We start from the raw sequence: 11,077 nt of genomic DNA, 5'->3' as shown, positions 1-11,077 counted from the left end.
CACACACAGCCAAAAATCACACACCACCAACCACACACCACACACACAGCCAAAAATCACTCACACCACCCACCACACACACACACCACCCACCACACACACAGCCAAAAATCACTCACACCACCCACCACACACACACACCACCCACCACACACACAGCCAAAAATCACTCACACCACCCACCACACACACACCACACACACAGCCAAAAATCACTCACACCATCCACCACACACAAAAACCACTCACACCACCCACTACACACACCGAAAAATCACTCACACCACCCACCACACACACACACACACAGTCAAAAACCACTCACACCACCCACCACACACACAGCCAAAAATCACACACCACCAACCACACACCACACACACAGCCAAAAATCACTCACACCACCCACCAGACACACACACACAGTCAAAAACCACTCACACCACCCACCACACACACAGCCAAAAATCACTCACACCACCCACCACACACACACACCACCCACCACACACAGCCAAAAATCACTCACACCACCCACCACACACACACACCACCCACCACACACACAGCCAAAAATCACTCACACCACCCACCACACACACACACCACCCACCACACACATAGCCAAAAATCACTCACACCACCCACCACACAGACACACACACACACCCAAAACCTCTCACACCACCCACCATACACACACACCACATACACTTCCCCACACACAGTCAAAAATCACTCACACTTCCTACCACACACACACACCCGCACACACACCACACAGACACACCACATACCACATCTGCACACAGAGACATCACACCACCACTCCTGTTTAGGAGCATGGAAGGGCTTTCTTTCACCCTATCAGTGAAGGGGAATCAACGCTTAAGAACTCTACCAGCCAGGCGCCGTGGCTCACGCCTGTAATCCCAGCACTTTGGGAGGCCAAGGCAGGCAGATCATGGGTCAGGAGATCGAGACCATCCTGGCTAACACTGTGAAACCCCGTCTCTACTAAAAAAAGACAAAAAAATTCGCCGGGCATGCTGGTGGGCGCCTGTAGTCTCAGCTACTCAGGAAGCTGAGGCAGGAGAATGGCATGAACCCAGGAGGCAGAGATCGCGCCACTGCACCCCAGCCTGCATGACAGAGAGAGACTCCATCTCAAAAAAAAAAAGAACTCTACCAAGAAAAAATGACACTTCGTTGGTCAGTGAGTGACAGACTATTTAAGGATAAATATTTTTAGCCAGTGTTTAACTTATGTCCATAAAAACTCAATGAAATCATAAGACAGCATTAAATAGCTTGTTTAAAGTAAACTGAGGGAACTTGCCTCTTGGGAATCTTTAAAGAAAAGTACAGAATGAAACAGCGGTCAGAGCCTGACTCTTGGCTTTACCATTAAAAAAAAATGTAATGCACTTTTCATGACTCTGCCCTTCTTGCAGGCAATTTCATATGCATTTTCTCACTCCCCCATCGGGTTCAAAACGCAATACCCCAAATGCAGCACCTTGGTGAATGGCCTGCTTTGAGCTGAGGGAGATCCGCAAGTCAACAGAAGCAAGAAGTCCTCTCCGGCCTTCACCCTTCCTCCCGCTACAAAGTCCATAATGGAAACTAGGGCTCTTCTCGCCAAAAGCAAGCCATAAAGCCTGGGAGGGTAGCTCTCTGCCTCCCCGCTTCTCCCGGAAGGTCCTCGAGTGTCCGTATCCTGCTGGGCACCCAGGGGACGATCCCAGCACACACCCAGGAAGGATTCTGCCAAGGGGCCTGGCCAGGCTCCCGGCTCACCAGCTCCAGGGCATGCCTTTCTGTCCACTCCCAGAACTCCCTGGTTCCTGCTTCCTTCCTCAGGCTTAGCAGAAGAATTCCGTTTCCCGGGGCCTTGGGTCCTCATGTGTGGCGGAAGGCCTTGGCTAAACACACGTGCCATGCCCTCCTCTTGTCAGTGTGACTTTGGGTGCAGGGGTGTCCGCCACAAGCCTTGCAACGGGTAAGGAGAAGGAAACCGTCTCCGGGAAGGACTGGCCCCACACCCCTCCCTCCTGCCCTCACCCACCCTTGGTCTCTACAGGAGCGAGTTTCACCCCAGGCTGAGCCAGGGCCAGCACCTGTCTGCAGAGAACCTCCAGTCCTCAGTCCTGGTAAGTAATTGGATCCCGGAGCAGCTGGAGCCAGCGGCTGTGCAGCTCTGCCCTTCTGCCTGGCAGCTCTTTTCTTAGAGCAGTGATTCATACTTAGGCACTCCAGGGAGAGCATAAAAGTGACCATCCCAAGGAGAAAATCAGAGGGGCCAAGCTTTGATGGCTCCCATTGAGAAGTTTCATGAGATAATCCAAGGAGAGAGACAACAACAGTGCCTGCCCGTAACAGTTACTCAGCAGCTTCTAGGTCCCTCTCGTGGAAACCGGGCTGACATTCCTGAGGCTGCAGGGCAGGTAAGCCTTGGCCCAGAGGGAGGCAGAGAACAAGTATCTAGTGCAGAACAGGCATATGGTGCAGAACAGGCATAGTGCAGAGGTGGACGCACATTTTCCAGATTGGTTTGAGTTTTTCAGGGCATCCATTTTGTGTTGTGGCCCCACCCCAGCCAGGTAAATAGGGAGAAGTTCCACCTGCCATAGGACACCCCCCTCCCCCTCTCCAGACACCTGCCTCTTCTCTTCTGCAGCTGACAGCAGGGCTTCTCCTGGTGGGTCCACAGGCCTCCATCAGCCCCTGGCTTTGGGCGCTCTCCCCAGCCCATCTCATGCAGCACTGCTGGTGCAAAGGTGTCCCTGCTCCAGGGCTGGGCTCCTGTAGACCAGTAGAGCCTCACTGAGCTGGACCTGTGGGCTGGGGGACTTTGACCCAGTTCTGTTGAGTCAACTGACCTGCCGTAGGGCACTTCTTCTGCTATCACCCAGAGTGCAGTCACAGGCCCTGTGCCCGCATTTCACAGCTAAGGAATGGCAGATCCTGTGCAGGGAGGGAAGGAAGGAAGGAAGGGAGAAATGGAGGGAGGCAGGGAGGGAGGAAAGGGGAAAGGGAGAGACAGAGCGCAGGGCTGCTGGGTGGAGAGACCTGGACGGGGCCAGGTTTGGCCATGTGAGGAGCACCTGTCCTTCTGGAAGGGACCTTGGAGATCAGGGAGCAGGCTGCTGACAAATGACTTATTTCTCCTCCCTCTGATCTCCAAAATTCCCAGAAATCTGCCTCGGAAGTGGGGAGAGCGGAGAGGCTGTGAGGTTGGACCGAGGGGGCCCACGGCCTCACCCCCATCCCACGTGGGCCACCCCTGGATGCTTCGTTCGCAAGCCTGATATTGTCCTAAGATGTGGTTTGATTTTTAAGGGCGGAGAGATGGGCTGAGCTGCTGGTGGAATCCAGCCCCTCCGTCTTTGCGGGATGTGGGGTCTCTGCCTCCTGCAGTGACAGCACGGAGATGACCCAGCCTGGCTTCCCGCTCCCAAGCGCAGGCACCTGCCCGGAGACGCGGCTCTGCAGCGCCACGTAGTGGCCGCCCTGCCTCTTCCCAAAGTGGAGCCTTAGGACAAAGCTGCCTTTCCCCGAGGTCCCTACAGGTTTCTGTGGAGCCTGGGAGTCTGAATTACTAGCTCCCGGGTGATTCCTAACCCTGGAAACTCGCTGCTGCTCCCTGGGGCTGGTGGTCGTGCCAGTTGCTGCGTCAGAGCAGTTGGACGCCCACAGGCTGAGGACGCCGGGGCCAGGGTGAGGGTGAGGCTCCACCTCAGGGCTCCAGAGACCGAGTTTTGCACTTCACTCTTCCTTAACCTTCGAAAGCCTGATTCCTTCTTATCACCCTGAGGGCCTGAGGCCCCCTATCTGCATGATGGAGGGGCTGGATACCTTGGTCTTAAAGACCTTCCAGTTCCGATGGTGACAAGATTCTAACCACATTGCACATGGAACACTTCTCGGTGCAATGACCTCAAACAACATCACGGCCTGTACAGTTCCCACTCCCAGAGATTCAAAAGTCGGTAGGTGACGACCCACGTGTGAAAGGGGCTCTAGAGAGCTGCCTACAGTCAGTCTCATGTCCCCCGACCCACCGCCCTCCGTGTGCTCAGCACCTGAACGTCTTCACAGAGACAGGGCAGAGTCTGTTTAAAAGGAAGCTCCGACAGTCTTCCTAGGAAGAGACGGATGCCACCTCAGGCACGTGGAATATTTCTGGGGATGGAATTGTAGCAATAACGAGGAAATCCCCTGTGGTTTAATGGGCAGAGTCCCAAAGGTGCTTGACATCCTGACCAGCACAGGGCAGCTCACCTACTGCAGAAACTGAAAAAAAGGCAAGAAAAATATACCCATAACTAATTTGAGTGGTTGTAATGTACACTGAAACAAAAAACTTTTCACTTTTTTTTTTCTTTTTGAGATGGAGTCTCACTTTGTCGCCCAGACTGGAGTGCAGTGGCGTGATCTCGGCAACCTCTGCCTCCTGGGTTCAAGCTATTCTCCTGCCTCAGCCTCCCTAGTAGCTGGGATTACAGGTGTGTGCCACCACGCCAGCTAATTTTTGTATTTTTAGTAAGATGGGGTTTCACCATGTTGTCCAAGCTGGTCTCTAACTCCTGGCCTCAGGTGATCTGCCCACCTCGGCCTCCCAATGTGCTGGGATTACAGGCATGAGCCACTGCACCTGGCCCTTTTCACGATTTTAATTGCACTAAACTTCCATAGAATGCTGACACCACATAAACATGATAATGTGTCTTTGCAATGTTCAAGCTTAAATACTGAGAATCCGGAAATATGATGAAGTGTGGAGTTTATTTGAACACGAAGTTGGAGGATAGTCACATAGGAAACACAGACTCTCAAAATGGAAAGTTTAAGTCTCATTTACATAGTCAGAGGCAGAGGTTTAACAGGTTGCAGCATTTTCCAACAAGATCAGGACATAGGTTATAGCTCGCTACATTAAGGAAGATTGTTTTAACATCCCATAAGGAAGGGTAATAGTCTTGAGAGGGTCTCACCTCTGGTACTATTCAGTCTTTCCTAATCATTACAGGACAAGAATGAGGAAGAGATTTGACCCGGAATAAAGAAGCAGAAGGTGCAGCTTCACACCATGCGACGCAGGCCCCACAGCCATGTTCCTCTCAAGGCTCAAAATCAGGTACGGTTCCGACAGCTTTCAGTTTGGATTAATTTCACATCTCCCCTTTTCAACATCAACATGATCCTTTTGAAGAAAGCTTAGTAGCTGAATGCAGATGGTTTGGGATCTCTGTATGTTTAGGGGCTTAGCCCCAGATGATCAGGAAGGTTCACTCCTAGGATGTTGTCTCCCATGTCTAGGGCTGTGTGCCAAGCTGTACAGAACTGATGGGGCATAGGCCGAACCTGGAGCCACATGAAAGAAGTGACGTGGTGACCTTGGTCAGGCTACACAGCTGCATCGTCCGTTAACGGGATTCTGTGAGTAATGATTGTTTTAGTACCTTCAGTTGTGAATTGACTCCATTGCACACCAATGCCAGAGCAGGGAAGACAAAACAGGCCAGAACCCAACCAAAGATTGATTAACAGCTTCTTCCGCCAAGTTCCCCAAGACACAAACCAGATGCTTAACCAACTGTGTGGAGAGGGTGTTGGATCTGAAAGTTTGGTTATTGGGTTTTCATATTGGTAGTTAATTTAGGGACATTATCTGATTCATCTGGGTTAGGGACATGACTGGTGCAGTTCCTTCTGGGGCTGCAGTGAGTCTGTCTAAGGCCATACGAGCCTGTAATGCAGCCTTTCTCATAAACGCATCTTCATTGTTTATTAACGCGACATGTGGCTATCATTCAGGGCCTTTTTCAGTTAGAAGGAACACTGTCCTTCCATTCTGGGACTTACCTCATCCTCCTAGAGGACCTTTTATAATTCTGTTCACTCAAGAAGAAAGTGGACATTTGTTTGTTGAATCAGCCTTCAGAGTCTGGCCAGTTTTAAACATTACAAATTTTGTTCAATCCACAAAGCTTCAATTTCTCTTTTCAAAGAGAAACTGTTTTCTCCCTGACCAAAATTTCAAATGGGAGAAAAGGTTCTAGAAACTCTAATGAGTAATTCAAAACAGAACCTTAACCTCAGTAAAAAAAAAAAAAAAATCAAAGTCTTGAATCCGGGGTCAGCAGAATCCCAGAAGAATAACAAACAAAACTCCAAGCTTGCAGTAGGTCTTCCAGCCCTATCGAGTTAGGAATTTGTGTGGCTCAAATAAAAGTCAGAACTTCAACAAGCTGGGAGGTTCGGACCCGAGAAGATCCTTCCCAGAGGTCCCTGTTGACTCCAGCGAGGTCAGGTGAACCCAAGCCATGTGTGCTGACAGCAAGGCTCCGGCTGTTGGTGATGTAATGGGGATCGCTGGAGGCCCACTTCACATCCCTTTGTGGTTAGCAAAATGTCAATCTTCAATAATGAAATTTGGAAAAGATGATTCAGTATAGAGTTTATTTGAGTGCAAAGCTTCAGAGTCGTCACCTTGGAAACACAGACTGTAGATGAATGGGCTCTGCTTTTAAAGCGAGAAGTTAAAGTTTCATTTTATAAGCAGAGACAGAAGTATAACAGGGCTGCAGCCTGTTTCAAGGAGGTCACAGGTTACATCTATTTCACTTGATTGCTCACAGCTTGCTGCATTCCAAGGAAACTCGCTTTAACTTTCCACAGGGAGGGGTAATCGTCTCGAGGGGTCTCACCTCTGGTACCATTCAGTCCTTCCTAATCATTTACAGGACAAGAATGGGAAGAGATTTGATCTGGAATCAAAAAAGTTGCAGCTTCACACCATGTGACTCAGGCCACACAGCCACGTGCCTCTCAAGGTGCAAAATGATCTCAACTTCCAACAGCTTCACTTCTGAATTATTTAATTTCACAGGGACTTTATACCAAGGTTCTCCACATTGCACAAAGATCCCCACACCTTCCAAAACCCTGCTCTGGATGTCTTAGACACGCATTCACAATAGGAACTGGAAATAAAAAGCATTGAGACTGTTCTGCTGACAATTATTTTACTTCTTTTTTATCTTCATTAGCAGGCGTTAGGCAACTTTAACCGACCTTCTAGGCAGTTGTCAGTGATCATTGTCATATTAGATTGCATGGTTATAGATTATAAATTACTTTCATTTTATTTCTCCTTTATCTTACAGCATTATGTTGATTTTTAAGCTATATGGAAAGGGAAGTTACATGAGCTATAAATTCCCCATTACACGGTGAAGCCGCGTTACAAAAGACTTGCTATATTAGAAGAGGGCAGTGGAAAGTCTTGCTTAATCTTAGTGCTAAAATTCTCACTAAAATGTAAGTCACTGATAGTATCTCTTTACCTCAGAATAAGCTGTGATGAGAGACATAGAAATAAGAGGGGTAAGTTTGGGGGTTGCACAAACAATGCTTGCTGAAGTTTTACATCCTCCCCTGAGCCCCGGGGATGGAGCTGGGGTCATGCCAGGTGGCTTTCTGGATGTCATCACTTCTTCCTCCCAGAAGCCGCATTGTATGTGTATGCATATATATATATGTGTGATGCATGTGTGTGGTGTGTGGCGAATGTGTGTGTTGTATGGGTGTGCATGTATGATGTCTGTGTGGTGTGTAGTGTGTATGCATGTGTTGTGTATGTGCGTATATGTGTGTGACGCATGTCTGTGGTGTGTGCTGCATGTGTATGGGTTTATGCATGTGTGTGATGTGTGTGGAGTGTGTGTGTGTGTGCATCTAGGCATGTGTGATGTGCGTGGCGTGTGTGTGTGTGCATGTGTGTGCTTTCCAGTTCCCGATGGTGGACGTCTCTGGCACTGCGCCCTTCCTTCTGTGATGTGCTTTACAGATCCTGCACCTCCTCCTGCTCAGAGCTGCCCATGGTCTCATCCAAGGAAAGCCTGAGTATTCCTCTTCAGTATCCGCGGAGGATTCATGTATGTTTCTGCCTCTGGCTTCTGGGTCCTCATCTTCAGTGACCTCCACAACTGGTTTCTGTGTCCTCAGGGTCACACCCTAGATTGCATTTGTACTCTGAATGCCTCTCCCTGGCCCAGGGCGCCCCTCATCCTCAGCCCCTGGCTCCAGGAGCCACCTGGGTCTACAGAGCCACATCCCCCTTGCTTCTCTCAGGGGCACGATGTATCCTGGGGCCTGTGCTGGTCCCTCCTGCCCCTGCAGGCTGGGTATGGCTTCCACCTGCTCCTGGCCAGTTACCCACCCTCCACTATGTATCGTGGGAGTTGTGCTGGTCCTCCCAACCCCTGCAGGCTGGGCACGGCTTCCATCTGCTCCTGCCTTTGGGCTGTGGAAGAATCAAAAAGGAGACGAAGGGGAAAGAGTGGCCACTCCAGGGTGGACATCCCACTCCCAGGCAGTGTCCAGCCCCTGCAGAGACCTCAGCTTCATGGAGAGCCAGGAGGTCCCATGGGCTTTGCTGGGTCGAACACGGGTTTCCATGACTTTCAGAGGCTCCATGGAAGCATTGAGAAGGTTTAGAAAAGGAGGAGGTCGTGTTGGATTGGGGTCCAGGGACCTGAGTGTGGGGAACCCACAAGGGTGGGCTCCTGGTGGGCTCAGACCCCCAGGTGGCATTATCCTGGCACTCTCTTAGGGGTTAGAGCCCGTCCCCTGTAGGACACCTCCTCATCGGGACTGGACTTGAGGCCACTGTGGTGAGGCAGGGGGTGTTTGGGGGCAGAGAAAAGTGCAGGACTCACGGGTGCACAGGGGCTCAGAGGGCTTCCTTCAAGCTGCTGTGGGCAGTGCAGGGCGGGGAGGAAGGCAACTGGCCAGTGCAACCCACCAGGTGCAGGTTCCTCCCTGGGGCCTCCCTCTAATGTGTCACTCCATAGGGGGGCCAAGCCCTTTGGAGGATGAGGAGAAGGGGCCACCCTTTCTGCAAAACCCAGCTTACCTTTCTTCCCTAGGCTGCACTGAATTCTGGTGGATGTTCGAGTCATTCATTCATAATAGGAATCCCTTAAACATCCACAGCAGGACCAGGTCAATCCTGGCTGTAGACAAGCAGCTTCACCATCTGCATCGAGCAGATGCAGGAAGGGGCACTCTCTCTCAATCCACATGGCCCCACTGGGTGGGCGAGGGGAGGGGACAGTGGGAACCCTCAGTAGGGTTCCCTGGCAGCAGTGTCAGGCAACACATCCTCCTGAGAGCCTAAGGTGAACCCCGTGCAGGGTGAGGTGGGTTGGCCGAGGCGGGGGTGCATCTTGCACCTTTGACCTTTGTCTCCTGGAGCAGTTACAATGCTGGCTGGGAGTGCACCCTAGCGCGTCCTTCCAGGCTGCGGTCCTCCACCCACTGGGAGCTGATCCCCACAGCCAGGCTCAGGCCCCACGCGCCTGCCATCCCTGCACACCGACTCCCAGAGGCCTGCGTGACACCAGACTCTTGTGCCGCCAGGTCCTCCTCCCGTCCCCCTTTCACCATCCAGGAGTGCTATGGCCAAGCTGCCTCACATCCCACCACGCGGCAACCCCGCTGCAAACTTCCCAAAACATCAGACAACTGTGCTTTTTATGATGGAATGAATACATTCTCAGAGAACTTTCCTATGGAATTCTTTGAGGGCTTATTTAACTTATCCTGGTTTATTTATCGGGCTCTTAGTCATAAATTTCAGAAGCCCTTTTTCTTCAATGTCTGAAGAGAAAATATGTGACTGAAATATGCTGAGTGTCACTTTCCTTTCTGGCCTCTCCCCCTTCCCCTCCCACTCCCTCTCCCCCTTCCTCTCCTTCTCCCCCTCCACATCTGCCCCAGGAGCCCCCACCCTGAGGGGATGGAGGTCGAGATGCCCGGGAGCCACTGAGGAGCCTGAGGCAGGCGTCCAGCACCTCTGCCCCCAGACAGGGCTCCACAGAGGCCACCGGTGGCCGTGGCACGGGGGCGACTCAGCCACTCCAGGCCAGGCCGATGGCAAATGGGTCCCCGAGCGCCCTGGGAGCCCGCAGAGGATTTCAGTCTCCATCTGGTGGGCAAAACGAGGTCACTACAGATTGTGAGCAGCGCTGACATCAGCAGGGGGGCCCAGGACCCAACCCAGGGCCAGGAGGGGACGGAGGTGGCTACCACACACTAAGCAATTAATCCACCAATATTTGCCCAACATTTGCGGAGAACCATCTATGTGGCAGGCCCTGCAAGAGACAGGAAGTTACACTCCAACGCAAAGACATGTGCATGCATGCAGTACGTATAAGGTCATGCACCGCGACCTCTGCAACAGATGGACAGAGTTGTTCTGTGCAAGCTCCTAAGTGAGCTGAGCCCAGAGCCTCGGGCAGGGCCCGGTGCCAGCTGTGCACATGGTCAGTACGGAAACCAACGTCAGCTAGGGAGACCAAGGCCAGTCCAAGTAGCAGGTGATATTTGACCTGGGCTTTTAAAAATGAGTAAGTGTGCATAGTAAAGATTCGGGTTTAGAAGTCGCTCCAGGCAGAAGCAGGAGGTTGGACAATAGCCACATTTTGGAGCAATTTCACAGGAAGGTTTCAAACCCAGAGGGATTTCTCCTCAGCCCTGAGAGCATGAAATTAAACCGAACATTGCAGCTGAGATGAGGGGGACTCTGTTTCTCTTTGCAGCAAGGGAAGGGGCCAGCACTCCAGGAAACAGCTGCCCATGGACAGCGTCACCCAACAAAGTCTCCCATTCTGTACACAAGAACCCCTCATATCATCCCATAGTGAGAGCCGTATACAAAGTCTCCCATTCTATACACAAGAACTCGTCACATCATCCTATACTGAGAGCCGTATACAAAGTCTACCATTCTATACACAAGAACTCGTCATATCATCCTATACTGAGAGCCGTATACAAAGTCTACCATTCTATACACAAGAACTCGTCACATCATCCTATACTGAGAGCCGTATACAAAGTCTACCATTCTATACACAAGAACTCGTCACATCATCCTATACTGAGAGCCGTATACAAAGTCTACCATTCTATACACAAGAACTCGTCATATCATCCTATACTGAGAGCCGTATACAAAGTCTACCATTCTATACACAAGAACTCGTCACATCATCCTATACTG

General features: G+C 51.2%; 1 long non-coding RNA gene across 1 annotated transcript; it reads left to right on the top strand.

Moving 5' to 3' along the window:
* Window positions 1-4,538: 4,538 nt before the first annotated feature.
* LOC129030460 (uncharacterized) lies at window positions 4,539-7,135 on the top strand. The gene is made up of 3 exons (XR_008500659.1): window positions 4,539-5,140; window positions 5,323-5,442; window positions 6,750-7,135. It is a non-coding gene; the product is annotated as an uncharacterized LOC129030460 (long non-coding RNA).
* The last annotated feature ends 3,942 nt before the right edge of the window (window positions 7,136-11,077 follow it).

This window comes from Pongo pygmaeus, chromosome 12, assembly GCF_028885625.2.
Source record: "Pongo pygmaeus isolate AG05252 chromosome 12, NHGRI_mPonPyg2-v2.0_pri, whole genome shotgun sequence".
Classification (NCBI taxonomy): domain Eukaryota; kingdom Metazoa; phylum Chordata; class Mammalia; order Primates; family Hominidae; genus Pongo; species Pongo pygmaeus.
Note: the sequence above shows the minus strand (reverse complement) of the source record. Positions and strands in the feature narration are given on the sequence as shown.